This window comes from Miscanthus floridulus, chromosome 1 (genome assembly GCF_019320115.1).
Source record: "Miscanthus floridulus cultivar M001 chromosome 1, ASM1932011v1, whole genome shotgun sequence".
In the NCBI taxonomy this organism is placed as follows: domain Eukaryota; kingdom Viridiplantae; phylum Streptophyta; class Magnoliopsida; order Poales; family Poaceae; genus Miscanthus; species Miscanthus floridulus.
The window spans coordinates 56,237,090-56,248,098 of NC_089580.1; the positions used below are offsets into that span (position 1 = coordinate 56,237,090).

At 43.2% G+C, this 11,009-nt stretch overlaps 1 long non-coding RNA gene across 1 annotated transcript; it reads left to right on the plus strand.

Annotated features, from left to right (window-relative positions):
• The first annotated feature begins 4,808 nt into the window (after window positions 1-4,808).
• On the plus strand, window positions 4,809-5,952 carry LOC136484452 (uncharacterized). Its single transcript, XR_010765977.1, has 2 exons — window positions 4,809-5,383; window positions 5,495-5,952. It is a non-coding gene; the product is annotated as an uncharacterized lncRNA (long non-coding RNA).
• Window positions 5,953-11,009: the final 5,057 nt, after the last annotated feature.

The window sequence follows — 11,009 nt, forward strand, 5'->3', positions numbered from 1 at the left end:
GTCAACCATATAATGCACCTCTACCGCCACCTCTTGTAATGAGTGCCCTCAAAAACATTTGGTTTCAGCATACTGGCAAAGCCGACTACCGAAAAATACCTATCAGGTTTTTTAGATTGTTAGAAAGTTAGGCAATGGTCATGGTCGCGCTCGTCCACCTGGGCCGTGCCCGTGCAAAAACCAGAAATGTTAGAAAATTAGGCAATTTCCGTAGCAATTTAATCTAGAAAAGATTAAGAATAATTTTGTGGCCTCATATATGTGCACGTGTGAACTCAGTGACGCGAACATATAGATGATACTAATAGCCATGATTTTAATCGTTGAAGACAGGGGATGAATTAGAACATACCTAGCGTCACCAGAGCCAATTACGTTAGTTGACATAGCGCATGTTGGTGTAGTCGTCCCGCTCGATGCAGTGTAGAGAGGTTGCAGTGCCGAACTCCCACCACAGTTACGAACGTCGGGAAGAAGATGAAGTCGTAGGTCGTGGATTGATCGAGCAGTCGCGTGATCGCTCCCCAAATTCCTGATGGCCGCCCTTCACCCGAGTAGATGAACTCATAGACGACTCGGTTTTGGAAGCCTGCTCTCCCTATTCCTGTGCTTGTAGGAACCGGGATGGGGAAGCATTGGATGCAGTGAAAGTGTGGAAACTTATGTGCGTCAGAGACTTGTGTTGAGTGAATGTTGAAGCAGGTCTTTCTTTTATCTCGTAGCCAGGACACGGAGTGGAGCCAGCCGAGGAGTGGAGGGGTCACCACGGGAGGGCAACGCCGGGAGCTATGTAGAAACTCCCGTCATTACCCCATAACTTTACTCATTAGGGGCAGAAAACTCCCGTAATCTTTTTGATCAATTTCCATTTTGGGTGCAGAAACTCCCGTCATTACCTCATAACTTTGCTCATTAGGGACATAAACTCCCTTCACTACGAGGAGTAACCCCCGTAACTTTGAAACTCCCAAGTAGCTCCTATCCATAATTGGTTCGAGTGGCAAAAAAACCAATTCATACATGCACCATGTTCGTGTCAAGCTCGGGCTCGGTCATGACACGCCATGCCACATGTTTTTTCAACTTTCTCAATGTAGCCAAACACAGTCCACACATATAAGTTGAGTCAACATCCCGTCAATATCCCATATGGGACTAATAATATTGCACATAATATTTAATATGAGCCTTATAATTTATTTGATTTAATTAGATAATATATGGGCCTGGCCCACATTAAATCGAACAAGAAACTCGGGCGTCTTGGGCTTCCGACGGTATGGGTCGAGGTCGTTTGGGTGCGTGCGACGTGGGTCTGATGACGAGACTAGCTTGTGGTTGCGGCGTGGGGATGGGGCATTGATGTCCTAGATAAGGATGAAAACGGAACAGAAATATCCCGAACCGAACCGCATCGTTTTCTATATTTAATCCGATCGAATCCGCATTTTCTTATCCGACTTTACCATTTTCGCTTTCACATTTCAGATGTTTCGTATTTCAAATGTAAAAGTAGAAAACGGTTTAAATATTTTTCGACTGTTTTCTACTTTTCTACTTTTAATTTGAAATATTCCGAATTGAAAATTCGGACCGAATTTGGCCAACTGCACATGTCATACAGCCCAATTACAGGTTGTTCACCACGCAGCTGCGTTCTTTCTACTAGTGGCCAGCTGCCCTCTCTTATAGACGGCGCCCAACCTCATCTCTCTTCACCTCACTAGATGACGCTAAATGTCAGAAAACCAACAGCATCTACATGAAAGCCCACATGGGCCATAGTCCATCAAGCTCATCGATTTAACCCCCACCTGCAAAGTCAATCATTTGATAGTTTTTGCATCAGCCGAATAAATATTTCTTACTCAAAAGAAAAATCTGAATAAATCTTTAAAATAAAACACCACATCTATTCTAAAAAGATTAATAAAATTATTCTGACTCAGTTCGAGTTCATGTTTCTATAATATGCACTTGTTAATTATTATATGCACTTGAACTTGATCATGTATGCACTTGGTCTACGGGTTGGTATTTCGTATTGAGTTTTCGTATATCGATCGTGTTCGACATAAATCCGCTCGAATTGGTTCGTTTTTGAAATTCTCGATAATTCGTAAGTTTGCGTTCGTTTTCGTGTCCGGTTTTACCATTTTCGCTTTCGTTTTCGTATTTCAAATATAAACGTAGAAAACAATTTAGGAGTTTTTCGACCGTTTCCGACCGTTTTCATCCTTAGTCCGAGAGGCAGGCGCTTGGGCGGCGGCGGCGCAGGCAGCTGCGCTTCCTAGTGGCGGCAGCGCTCCCTCGGTGATGGCCACGGACGGTCCCACCTTCAACACTTTCAATTACCTCGTGGAAGATGGAATCAGTGAGTTCTCTTACCTTCCTGCCGTCCGCCTCTGTCTCCTTCCTCAATTCCTCTCCAGCATCCCTTCTTGCCTGTCAGACCATCCCCTTGCAAGGCTTCCTCAATGCCGGGATGCACCCCGGTCAGATCAAACCATAAGGTGGCCACTGATTTCAATTTGCAGCGGGCCAATGAGGTCCATGCAGATGCTGGCCTCTGCTCGGCGCATTTTCTGGCTGCCATCGTAGTCAAATTCTGTGCTTTTGGCATCTCATCTTCTCAGTCCGTGGGGGAGTTGGATGACAGTCCGTGGGGGAGTTGGATGACAATTGAAGTTTTGGCGTTGTAGGATGGAGAACCAAATGAAAGAAAGATTAGGACAATCTGAGAGTACGTCATCCAGTGCGCATACCAAAAGGTAACACACTCAACACCCTCCTCTTTTTACATAGAATGGAAACACTCATACGACTGAACTCAAGGCGTTGAAAAACTGAACGCAACAGTGCAGGAATGACTGAAAAAACGAAATGGTCTTTGTGATTGAGGGAAATGACAACAGCGATGCTTTGTATGGCCAAATTGAGAAACTCCACATGATGATAACCCATTGATTAGAAGAAGGGATATCTTTTCTATTACAGTTAGTATATTGGCACACTTGTGCATGACTGTATCTTGGTCTGCATGATCATGTAGACAATGCATATGTGCAGGGCCGACATGGCACGGGCCAAAGGCAATGATGGCTCCAAGAAGGAGCTTTCAGTTCTCAGGGACGCCAGTGGCAATGTCATCTCTGCTCAGTAATATACTTGAACTTCCTGTTAGATTTTTCAATACCATTATCTAAGCTTATGCCACTAAAACTAATATCCTGTTCTAGAGCGATGTAACAATTTCACATTTTAATTGGTTCAGTCTACAATTTTTTTCAGTGCTGATAATCCTGAAGGTATTGAGTCACGTAATGAGGTTAGCACACCCTATTCACTGTTATGGATTTATTACTAAGCATTTCAAAATTCTGTTCCTACCATTCAAAATCGGTGTCATCATAGACCATCTTCTGATCGATTGTATGCCTGTAATTACTAATAAATGTACATACAAATGACTGATGTGTACTGCAGACGATAGTAATAGTGACCCGGATCCATGAACCATTACATGTAGCACGTGTGTTTGTGGTAATATGTACAACAATTGATTATCGGACAATCCATCAATCAGGTTATGCATATCATTCATCTCGAGTTGTCATATAGTGAATATGACTGCATGCATCTGATTTTCCATCATCGCTGCCTCCTCCGGCATAGGAACTCCGATGCAAATAAGTATTTTATATTTATTATGTACTGCAAAAAATAGATTTGATAAAACAGAATAGAAGCCATGCGTTGGTCCTGATTTGGCATGAAGCTCATATGGATGTGGTTTGATGGTCTATATGTCAGCGCTGGTCTAATAACAGGGATGCCTAATAAATCTGCCTGTAGGTAGGAAGTAATCAAGCTATCATTAGTTAAGAAGAAAGACAAGCCCGACAAGAGAACAAGACTTTCCGTGCCATGTTATCACACAAGAAGTCAAGAGCACATATCCCAGCTATCGCCTCAACTTAATTATGTTGGATTTTTTCTGAAGCTTTTGACATAATCTTTGCCCTGTGATTCAATTTTTCAGTTTCAAGGTTCAGCTCTTTCAGTTCATCTTGCAGCTGATTTATCAAGCAGGTTTAATTCCACGATTAATTCAATAAACAGGGATAGGTGCGTACTGCGTGTTTATCTGAATAAAATCCAGCAAAAGGTTGAGAACCTGGACATGTCATGATGATAGTTGTAATTATTGATTCTTGTAACTATATAGGATCAGTTTAGTCTTGTGTTTCAGAGTAACTTTAGTTTTAGGCCTTTGTCTACCACTGTTCACTGTCCGACAAAATTGATTTTGCACTTTTTTTATTTGAAGATATTCCTCTCAGCCTTGCATGTTTCTATCTACCACAGTTTAGTCTGAAACCTAATATGTTGGTCATCAATCTATAATACTATATCTGACTTTGCACAGGATGGTCGAAGGCTACAAATGAACTTTGTAATCCAGTTGTTGGATTATGACGGGAATTCTAGGAGAATTTCAACTCATGTAGAGCCACAAGACTATCTTAAGCATATCACAGACAATGAATGGTAGAATAGATAGTCGTAATGAGCATGGTTGTTACGGTAGGAACTAATTGTTTCAATTTTAAATAAAAAACCTAACTATATTAATTTTATTCTACTTGCTATGATTTGAGAAAACTCATGTAACAGTGATGAGTATTGTTGCAAACATCATGTGGTGGTACACATATTGAAACTTGAAATCATTGTGATATTATTTTGTTCCCGTTGCAACGCATTTATCCTTGTATACAATATATTTTACAACTAAAAATTATGGAAGAGAATCGTTCACCGGCGCTTTCGCCTCGCCTCCCTCGTGATTCGTGAAAGACCGCCCGGTTTCACCTCGCTTCTCAGCCCGATAGGTGGGGCCCGGCGCTCCTACGCCCGTCGCGGCATCCCCTCGCGACAAAACACAAAAGAAAACCTCGCTCTGTGATTCTGCCGCCCGGCAGTTTCGCGACACCACCGATCTTGCGCAGCCGTCATCGCAATCGCGTGGGCGCTCGCATCCTCGCTCCACGCACGGCCGGCCACCGTCGTCCGCATCCGCCACTCCCCATCGTCGCCCTCACCCCCAGCTCGCCGCGCCGCCACCGGACACCGCACGGAAGCCAGAGAGGAGGCCACGGCACGGCGGCACCAGTGAGGCCATGGCACGGCGGGAGACCACGAAGCGGGATGCCGGGCTGCCGGAAATGTCCGGGCGGAAGTACGGTATGGTCCAGCCTCGGTGCGGCCGTGCGGGGCAGCCGCCGGCACCGGAATCAACTACGGCGGGACAGAGTCGCGGGCACGCGGCAGCGACGGCGACGGCGCAGTTGTTGGTGCAAGCTCCAGCGATCTTTCAAAGGTGAGTCTCCATATCCCCGAATCAATGATTTGAAATCCCTAAGCAATATCCTTCTCCATGTCCTGCTGCTCGATCTAAATTCCTTAGCCTCTCTGTGATACTATGACCCAGATGAGAGATTTGGTAGGAGCAGCCGTGGCCCGTGGAGTAGTGGTGGCGGTGTCGTCGGAGGGTGTGGGACCTATCGGCTGATAGGAAATGGCCCTTCCAAATGCTGAAACGCATGATGAGAGTTCTGGTGCACAGAAGTTTTGGGTTAAGCTGCTGCCAGAGAACCCTACTGATGTGCTTTGCTAGGTGCAGACGTACATTTTGTTTCAAGACGGGAGGTCTTGATGATACTATTATAGGATTCCCAAATTTTCCTCGCGAATTCGTGTAATTCTTTGAACCCACATTTAGTATTCGGTATTCGGTGATGTTGAAGGTGGAGCCTAATGCAAACAAGATAGTGGAACATCGCAGGAAGTATGAGAGGCTGAGCTATTCTTTTGCTTTCACTTTCTGAACTTCCATGTACCACGACTGAAACTGTCAATTGACATTGTTAAAATTAAACTGAGCACCAATCTTTCAGTATACTCTTGTCATTCAGCAGCCTGTTCGCCTGGGATTATTCTCTCGTAAACGATCGTAAATTTCTAGCCGGAACAGTATTTTTCTCTCACGCCAAACCAGCCAGCAGTACTTTTTTACGATCCAGCAACGAACAAGCCCAGCCAAACGAATAGGCTGCAGCAGATCAGTGGACACAAGAGCTGTATTTCTCTTTCTTACTTCCTGCTCCTTAGTGTCGGACGGTGGACAATCAAGCGTCATACATTTTCAGTTCATCTTGCAGCTGGTTTAACCCCACGAATAATTAAAAAAACAGGGTTAGGTGCGTGCTGCTTGTTTATCTAAATAAAATTCAACATGTTCAGAACCTGGACTTGGCATGCCCATAGTTGTAATTGTTGATTCTTATAACTATATAGGATCAGTTCAGTCTTGTGTTTCAGAGTAACCTCAATTTCAGGCCTTTGTCTACCCGTGTTCACCGTCCAACAAAATTTCGTGTGATCTTTGATTTGCTGGTTCGTTTGATTGGTGGTGGTGATTTGACATTACCTGTGAAGCAAACAGAATCATCGTCTCTATTCATGTGACTGAACTGTTTTGTTGTGTTCTGCTTCTCAGAATTAATATGATCGATTTTTGTTTAAATATGTGCACCATGGCTACAGGTCTAATATATGAGCGACCCTCAATTTTTGTTTCATCTATTGATATATTCAGACATAGGACATCCGTGTGAGATCGTTAGAAAGCACTTTTGTCCTCAATTTTGATGTTCAGATTTTGATTTGTCAACTCAGGCGGCGGGTGGTGCATAAGTCCTAGATTTTCTGGAAACATGCAGACAACTAAAAAACAACAAAAAAAAAAAAATGCACCGGTGCTAAAAATTTATGTATTCCTATGATTAGTTCAGAGATACTCTCCTAGTCCCTAAATATCTGTTAGTTTTGCTTCCCGAGAAACAACTTTAAGAGCAAGTATAATAGCAGGCTGACTAAATGCTGAGGTGGATGAGAGAGGGCAGGAGAGAGAGGAGAAGCGGGCTGTAAGCTTACAGCCGGTTTGGGCACAAGAACCAAGAAAGTATGTGAGAGAGACAAGTGAACCATGTATTAACTGTAAAGAGCTAACTACTATATGAGTGGGCTGAGAGAAGGCTGTAAGGAACCTTACAGCTAGCAAGCAGGCTATATTATTAGCCTTGCTCTAACTAAATATATATTAAAAAATATTAATATTTATGGTACATAATTAGTATCATTGGAAAGATCTTTGAATCTAGTTTTTTAATAAATTTATTTCGAGATACAAATATTGCACGTATTTTCTATGAATCGAGTCAAACTTATATGACATACACCAATGACAATAGTTATTTAGGGACGGAAAGAGTACAGGCTAACTGTAACCACAACAGTAGCAAAAATAAGAAATCTAAACACAAACTAATTTATGGACTGGTTTTTCTCTCCTGTTTCTTGCACATTTCTTTCGTTCCAAATCTCCAAACACGACAAGATTGTGAGAGATCTCTGTCTACTAGTATTAAGAGCGAAAAGGTCTGCAATCTGTACATGATTGAATTTTTTAGTTTTCACACATTTTCAGTAGATTATGGTTCAGATACAGATCATGAGATCTATACTGTATATCTATATCTATATCTATACCTAATAATAAAGAGGCAAAATTTCTTGCCACAAATTTTTTCTTCAAACTCTGAAATCTATTCGGATTCTAGTTTTTATCCGACGTATCCGTATCTTTTTCTTCCTTTTTTGTATTTTTTTCTTCCTTCCTGTATTCGCATTGGGCCCGTCCGCCTCTCTTCGTGCGAGAAATCCAGCCCACTCGTAGGCACGGGCAGGCGCACGCCCTGCCCATTCCACGGGCACAGGACAACACGAGAGCAAGCGAAACAAGCAGCCCCGTGTGTGCCCTGCTCCAATGCTCCTTATTAGCTTGATGACATCATGCTTACATCACACCTAAATAAGTCTGTTTTCCTTTAGAAAAATAAATCAAGATATACCATCTAAATACAGATATAAATAAAGACATCTTTAGACGTCCATTCTAAGATCTATGGTCACGAATAAAAGAACCTATAACCCTTGGAGGTGGACACGGTCCATGGTGGACCGCAGCATCATCCCACCTCTGGTCCACGGCTCATGGACTGAATGTGCAGCATAGTGCTTGTCTATTTCTCAATCTAGCCCCTACCTTTATTCTATATGGACGTGCTAAGCTATTCTATGAGTCCGATGGAACTAGCCAGCTATATATACCATCTATAGTGAACTACAAATAGATCATCACCAGATTAAATACTACATCAAAATAATGTTCTAAGTATTTCGTTTTCACAAAAAAAATACTACTAATTTCATAATTAATTATTTTAGATGACAATACAAATAAGTTTTCAGAACAAAAACATTTCCAAAAAGATTTAATATTTGATTTTTTAAGTAGATTGCAGATCTGCTGTGCTTCAGGCAACAACAATGTTTTTTCTCTATATTACAGGTTTATCTTACTTTATTGTTTCTCTTGCACAAATACATTATTTTTAATTAAAAACCAAAAAAATACAGGTACCAAATAGTTAAAATTCAAATATTTGGGTGCATGACTGAATTAGTTTGTTTATACTTTTTGTAACAACCTAAAATTTGCAAGATTTTAAAGTAGAAGAAAATAATTTAATTATGCATTTTGTGAGCATTTAAATTTAGAAAAAAATGATAACTTTTTTAATAATAAAATCAAATATAAGGTTTACATATATGTATGTGCATACATGCTGCTGCATATTTTATTTGTGATACTTTGGTTTGATCAAAATTTGCAAAAGAATTTAAATTTGGATTTAAATTGGATTTAAAATTGTGTTGACAAAATTTGCAAAAGAATTTTATTTCCCTCTTCTCCCTCTCTTGGATATGGCCCAGCTCGGCTTGGTTCTCCCCGCGTGGCCCAGTCGCCCGTGCGGCCTAGTTTCCTCCCACTTCCCCGCTACAGCCCAAGTCTCCGCAGGCGGCCCATTCCCTCCGCAGCAGACCGACCCAACAGCATCATCCGCACTGCGCCGTTCTCTTCCCCGCGCGAGTCACTGACCAACTGGCCCCACGTGTCAGCGACGCACTGTTCTTCTTCCTCGTGCGTGACCGAGCCGGATTCTCCGCCGCCGCCGACTCTGACTCCTCCGGCGCCACGCCTCGCTTTGCCATGCCACCCAAGATTCCTCGACCTTAAATAGTAGCCGACCCCACCGCCTCTCTATTCCGTCTTAGAACTAGCAGCAGCCCTCGCCAAATCGCCGAGATGCAGCACCTCCAAACCCAAGCCGCCGACGAGCCACCCGCTACGCCGTGCACTGTGCCGCTCTCCATCGCTCCGTGCCTCAGTAAGCTACCTAGCCGAGCTCTCCGTTCCTTCTTCTATCTTTCGGTGCCTTTGGTTCATCCAGCCATTGTCCGTAGGCTAAGTTTCGTGCGCACCGCCATGCTTGGCTGGCGCCGTCACCGCTCTGCTTGCCGCCGTCGGCCATCCCCTCCCGATCTGTTTTGGGCCGTCCGATATTAATCTAACGGTCTAGATTTTATGATACCGATTCGGCCGGCAAAATTGCAAAAGAATCCCCCCGCAAGATTCTAAGTTCAAACCCGCGGTCCTTGACGTATTCCCCAGAATATGTTTTCTATTTTTGAAAACGTATTTTCTTTCAGATTAGATTCAAAATATGCTTCTTCTTCTGAAAACGTAGTTTTATCGGTTAGATCTAAAATACATTTTTATCTATTTACAGTTTTGCCACTAATCTTGTTTTAGTCCTAAAATCTTTGTTTTAACACCGATTTGATCCGTTCAAGTTACGTTAGGTTTATAATTGCGTAGTCTACATGCTCATACTACTGTTATGTATGTTTTCAACTTTTAAAATTCAAGTTTAGGTTTAATCTATTATTTTAATAAAGAAAATCTTGTTTAATTCATAACTTCTTCGTTTTAGCTCCGATTTTCATGATCTTTGCGTCTGTGTGTTCGTAGCAGGACGTAGATTTGTTTTACAAACTTTTCATCTTGATTTTATACTAATTGGTGTATTGTTCTAATCTATAGCCTTTGTTTGCTATGCATGATTGCTTCTGGATGCTTGTATGTTGCTGTGATTATCGAGTATAGACGGTGAACAATTCGTGGGTGATCAAAAGTACTACTTTGACGAGCAGGATCAGCAGGAACACTTTATTCAAGGCAAGTATAGCATGAGATCATCCTTGTTTCCTATCAACTTTAATAAATTTTGTCGGTGTTTTGGGTCCGGTGGGTCCTCAACCGACTAGTGAAAGTGTACTGCGTGCCTCTAATCCCGGATGGTGATGTAAAGAGACACAAGGTTTATACTGGTTCAGGCAATAGGTGCCCTACATCTAGTCTGAGAGAGCGATCTTGTATTCCTTGCACCGATGTGCTTGTAGTAGGGCTTACAAGTTGAGCGAGAGAGGGAGCTAGTCCCAGGTCTCTGCGTAGAGTGGCGTGGGTTGCTTGAGATATTGATCTCTTGCAGTGAGGCAGCGTGCGTGTTACAGAGCGTTGTGCGTTGCTTGCTCGTGTGTGTCCTCCTTTTTTAGAAGCGGCCCCGGTCACTCCCTTTTATAGTCGAAGGGAGGCACGGGGGCGGTACATGGATTTGCTATGTGACGTTTTGTGAACGGAGGCGGTATGTCCGAGCCCTGTAGCTCGTCACTGTGGCGGCATGGTCGATGGAGCGGCCTTGTCCTCGGTGCATTGGAGCGACGCACCGGTCATGTCTGATCCTGTGCGATGTGGGAGCTCCTGTGGTGGCGTGCGCGCCTTCTTCTGTTGGAGGCGTGCTGGTTATTGTATGTTTGACCGGTGCGGAGTGCCGAGGTCGGGTTGATGCGATGGCGCGGGTGTGCTGACTCCGAGGATACAGGAGCTTAGCCCTGTGCATGACGTGGGAGCCCCTGCAGCTTGACGTAGGGTATGGCGCATACTACGGACGATGTGCCAGTCCCAGAGTGCTGACAACGTA